This window comes from Pleuronectes platessa, chromosome 9 (assembly GCF_947347685.1).
Source record: "Pleuronectes platessa chromosome 9, fPlePla1.1, whole genome shotgun sequence".
NCBI classification, from domain to species: domain Eukaryota; kingdom Metazoa; phylum Chordata; class Actinopteri; order Pleuronectiformes; family Pleuronectidae; genus Pleuronectes; species Pleuronectes platessa.
Window position 1 is genome coordinate 24,542,040 of NC_070634.1, and position 6,034 is coordinate 24,548,073.

Consider the following 6,034-nt stretch of genomic DNA (forward strand, 5'->3'; position numbering starts at 1 on the left):
TTACAGGAAATGACCAGAAGCACTTTATGCTATAGAATCATTTGAACTAAATCAAAATGTCATTAGAGATATCTGGACATGAGATGATCATGCTGAAACAAGCACCGTGGCATATTTGCACTATTGCACATAATTGCACGACTGTTTTTTTGTTTTAATTCTTGATTCTTGAGCATTGTTGGAAGAGAGCCTGTGACTCAAGCATTTCATTGCCAGAGACTGCTTAATGTTATTTCTGTGCATTTGATAATAAACTCTTGAATCTTGAATTGAATCTGGTTTGAAATTTTTTCAGGTTCAGAGTTTGCTGCTGCTGAACATTTTTTCTTTCCAACTCAATAAAACGGAGTTAAAGGAATTAAGATTGCACATTATAAAGTTAATAATAACAGAAACAACATCCCCATTATCACTTTTATACAAGATACCAATGACCCCTTATTCAGGTAAAACCTGGAAACAAGACCTACATGTTGAAGAGTTTTTATACAAATACTAAAACGAACTAAATGGAAAATTGTGGCACTTTTAAGTTTTGTTACCTGTTCGGTAGGTGTATACTATTTCAAAGGGAATCTGTTGTGTGTCATATGGATAGAGTGTCACTGACAACACTATCCACCTGTGAACATAACCGTAACAAGGAGACTCCAGAGGGATGTGATGTTTCTGTCTATGTGTAACATCAACAAGTCGTATTTTAAAGTTTTCAAATCTCCAAACGGACTGAAGGTCACTCACAGGTCGTGATGGTCTTGACTTTGCCCGTCCTCCCCAGGCCGGCCTGGTTCGCTGTGGTCACGGAGCAGTCGAAGTTGGTGGAGGGCATCAGGTCTCGCACCACAGCGCTGGTGTTGGTGGAGTTGAGTTTGAGGACTTGCCCGGTGGCTTGAGAGCTCACCGTCAGGTAGTAGTAGTCGGCTGAGGGCACCACCGACCATTTTACAAAGATTGAAGAACTGGACAGAGCACGACTCGCTTCTATCTGGGATGTGTCGGGCACTGAGAGAAGAGAACAGGGAAGAAACTGTTGTTTCTATCGATAAATGTCACAATTTGACAAATGATGATGCTGCCACCACCAAAATAACAAAAGTGCCAATGTTTTGAGTGATGTTACTACTAGTGTATATAATATAATATAATATTGGGTTGAGTGCCTTCTCCCTTACCTGTCCACGCCGTGGTTTTATTCACACACACCACAAAGTAGAACTGGAAAACTTTGAGAGTCACAATATACTCGGTTCCTGGTCTGAGACCCTGGACATCTTTCTCTGTGACGCTAGCTGACAGGGTCACCACAACCGGTGCAAAGTTTGTATTGTTTTTCACCCGTAGATCCAGGAAATAGCTTGTGGCCACATCGCTCTTGTCCCATTTCACCACAATGGATGAGGGGCCTGAGGCTTTCGCTGAGGAAATCCTGCAGCCTGGAAGAGATGGAGAAAAAAGATAATGAAAACAGATGTTTGGTTTGAGAAAAGACATTTGTTTTGTCACATTAAAATACAAAGGAAATATGATGTGATTTGTCATGAATTCATTAATAAGTAATAATTATTGAGCTGACAACTAAACTCCTCAGTAAACTTACCTTCTGCACTATGAGGTATCTGTAAATAACAAGAAGAATGACATCAGGAACATGATGAAAATATCCTGATTCTACATTCAACCCATTGATATGTTTTACAAATTTCAACAACAAAAACACAACAGCTGTACCTGAGTCAGAGACACCAATGCTAAAGAAAAACCTATGGCTCCCAACAATCCCATCTTTGACATTGACTGCGGGATTACATTTAGTTTAGTATACAAGGGAGTCAAATACAAAAGGTGTTCTGGATTCTTTTGAGCTTTCGCCCAGGGTGCATGAGAACCAATCAGTGTTCGCCCAAATGAGGACAGGCTGTCCCACCAATGGCCCCAGGGCAATCAGAGCTGCCCTGAGAACACAACAGGGAGGGAGGGACTAACGGAGGTATGGATGGAGAGATGGCTGGATGGATGAGAGTTGGGTGAGTTCACCTGAAGTGAGGATGAAAGAAAAAGGTGTCTCTTTCTTCTCTTGTGGTGGCTGTCACGCATGTTTGCATAATCTTCAGTGCTTCAGTTTGCTCCTGTAGCTGCATCAGTCTCATGGTCATTAGCAAGTCTACTACAACTCGTCTTTTCCAGACAGTTGTACAACATCTCCAATAAGAATTTAAATTACAAATAACTAGCACATTTCAAACAAAAGTGTAAAGGTCACTGCTTTGTCTTTAACAGCTTAAAACATAATTTACCCTGCCAATAAGGAGGTTATGTTTTCACCCCTGTCCATTTCTTTGTTTTGGTTGGATTGTATGATTGTGAACAATATTGAACAAAACACTACTGGAGGGGTAACTACCAAACTTGGTGGAAGAATGCGGTAAGGCTCAAGGATTGACCTATTCAGTTTTTCGATAGATCCACATCAGGGAATGCATCCTGGAATTTTGTTTATCATGTGAGAGAATGGGCAGTTTTCAATATTTTCACAGATTTCACAGGAAATCAATCATGGATATTAACGAAAAAACAACAAAGCACATTTAGAAGAACCCATATCTGTGAGTGTGTGAAATTCGTTGTGCAGCTTGGGGACTGAGAGCCAGTTGTGCATAGTTATGAGTGTAATAATTCATAAATCCATGTAATTGTATCATAATTGCGCATACATCAAATACACAAACCTATGCATTAGCTCCATTTTGAACACCGTCAAATATGCTTTTGATTGTTGTTGACTGCACTAATTGATAAAATGATACTCTACTATTTAAATTCAAATTCTATCACCAAACCATATAACTGTGCTTTGTTGTGTTTGACTGATCGATACATGTGACAATGGTGACAACAACAAAAGGGGTTGAAAGTTTGAGATGATCCTCTTCAAACTGGTCACAGGTGTCTGAACAACATCAATCTTATCGCAGCGATGCCTTTACTATTGTGTCCCTGAGGCGGCGGTTCACATGCAACTGACACAACTAACACAACTCCTTCAGAGTAACACTGTGTTGTATAAAATCTGTCTGTTTATCATCCATTTATTATCTCTGTCCATTTGTGTTTGTTCCTGATTTGTCCAAATTCAGTTTTTTTCTTTTTCCACGTCTGTAAATACAGTACTTACTGTAAATATCAAAAATATGAAGGAACGCTGCAGCTCCACACATGCACATGTTTCTGCGTCAACTGTTTTTAGTTTTTTTTTTTTTCTTCTAATCCTTTAAACAATACATGAGAACACAGTGAATGACCTGAGCCGAAGAGATAAAGGCCTGGGAGGGGCCGCCCAAGTGCCACTGAAACCGAAGTCAAGCGTGCAATCTTGGGAATTAGGACTTCATGTAAAAGGGATTAACTTAGAAAACACATCAGGCTTGGAACTGTTAATAAGTCGGGTCTTTCCTAAACTTAAAGCTCTTAAAGATCTGGAGACATGTGGTTGTGGATTTAGATGGAGAATGAAGTTAACTTCCACCTACATAGACAGATCCCTGCGCTGGCTTAATGTAGGCTACATGCTGGGCTGAAAGGGATCTTTTATCACCGGAGAATAAAGGGCTATCATCTCCTGGTTGCTTGCTGTGTATTACAAAAAAAGGAAGTCAACATGAAAGTGGATAGGAGCCATCAACCTGCCAGGAAACTTTAGCTCCCCTGCTTAAACAATAGAGCAATTTTGAAGCACGGTGAATAAGGACAAGTGATGCGAACGCCTTGATATTTCATTGTATCGTTATGCGGCTGTGATACCGTCCTGATGTGGACACTGTTACAGGTCACAGGTATTGAACATGTGATGATGCAACTTCCCACAATTAACAACAAGTTATTAAAAGTCACACACGTCTGTGGTGTTGATTGTTATTTAGTGAATCATCAAAGCTAAAAATCATGTGATTAGATCCGAGTGAACTTAAAGATGAAAAACTGACATTTCTGATCCAGAAAAGTTCCCACGGTCACTTTGGCTGAATAGTTAACTCAACACTATATTGGAATCATCAGTAAACATGGATTTGGTGTTAAATTAAATCAAGCTGCACCAAATTTCACACACTCGTAGATATTAGTCCCCTGAATGTGCATGATTCTTTAAATCAATAACCATGAATTGTGAAATCTGTGAAAATGTCCTAAAAGGTCCCGACTCGCAAGAAAGTGATGCAAATGTCGGGATTCTAATAAAAACAATAATGAAAAACATAACTTGCCTGGCAACAATGGTTATATTTAACCCAGATATTAAAAAATGATTTTGCTTCATGGTAATGTTGCCATCGTATGACGAGGAATCATTTCTGATAAATATAAGATTGATTGACTCCATTATTTACTGGGATGTCTTTCAAAATGTGTATTTTGAGCCTTAGTTTGTTGACTCTCTAACCTTCTGGATATAATAATAATAGATAATAAATAATATTCAGAAACGAGGTACAGTTCACAACAGTCTTTACTGAGGTAGTGGGGTAAAGGTTAATGAAACTTAAATATAGTTTCCTCTCAGGGAATCTTCACAGTATATACGTCAACATTTTCACTCCACCAGTAACAGTAGGAAAGTGAGAGGAGGTGTCTGATCAGATTTCTATTAAGAAGGAAACCTCTAATAAGGCCTCAGGTCAAACGTTGACACATTAAACTGAGGGTTTGAATAGTATCATATTATTGTGCTTGTTCCAAACCTTTTCCTAGGATTGTGTTAAAATCTGTATTTTTCCATGTGCAGGTCTGTGAGTCTGACAGAGAAGTGCCTGCAGTTCGAATCCTAAATGTAAAACAAAAACAATTTCGCTCTTTTCTACGATGATATGTTACGTAAGCTGCTGAAAGGTCTCCAGTTCCGGGGGGGGTAAATGTAGAAATGTTGTCTTTTTTTGGCTCAGTCAACTCCCCATTGAGATCCTCCACAGATTCACCACTGATAACCTTCACTGTTTCCACTGCACTGGAGATAATAACCAGAACCTTTCCTCCTGTCACGAGGGACTTCAGACAACTGAAACCATGTCCTGTGAAGAAGAGGAAGGGTGACACATCACTTTTTCTGGGACAGGTGAGCTGTGAAGATGGTGGCTGGGTGTGTTGTAAAGGACCAGTACGTAGGGGGTCAATTGTTTTCAATGAATTATAATAAATATACATGATAACAACATGTGAGCTGGGATTGACTCCAGCTCCTCCGGCGGCCCTTACAGGAAAAGCCGTAAAGATCATGGATGCTAATGCTTTCTGCATCCTCGTCACTAGGGGGCACTACATCTTTCTTGGTCCTGTAGAGGGAAAATGCTCTGAAACAACCAAACACATTTGAATTGTCAAGGATTCAGTTGGGGGAAGCACAGTGGCACAGTGGCACAGTGGTTAGCGGGGTCATCCCGCAGCAATAAGGTTCTCAGTGTGAATTCCAGTTTGGTCAGGGACTGGTCTGTGTGGATAAGATCTTTAAGGGGAATGCATGAATGGATGGATGAGTGGATGGAAAGATGAATAGATTGAGTGGGGTTGGTTCAATGTATAGACAAGAGATAAGATGACCTGACTGATTCAATATTGTGATATCTAACACATCCCATACTTGATGGATTGTTAGTTTTGCTCTAAATAAATGTTCTCCTTTATCCATGTTGTGTCCTTTCCCGTTATTTGTTCTGACGCACAAGTCGGGTTGTGACAACACACACTCAAAGACACACGGGAATCGAGGGAATCTTCACAGTATGTACCTCAACAACTTCAAATGAATGGGAAAGTGAGAGGAGGCGTCTCATCAGATTCATTATATTATTTTACAGTAAGAATCATCACAATTGGGATGTGGCGCTAACTTGCTGCTGCAGACAGAAGACGTGTGAAAGGCTAAATTACAGATATATTTAATACTTGAACAACTAGCTAGTAAGTGTGGACAGGCCTTGATCCTTCAGATTTATTATCTAACTTTCCCTTCAAAGTCCGGAAATAAAAAACAAACCAAATATGCAAG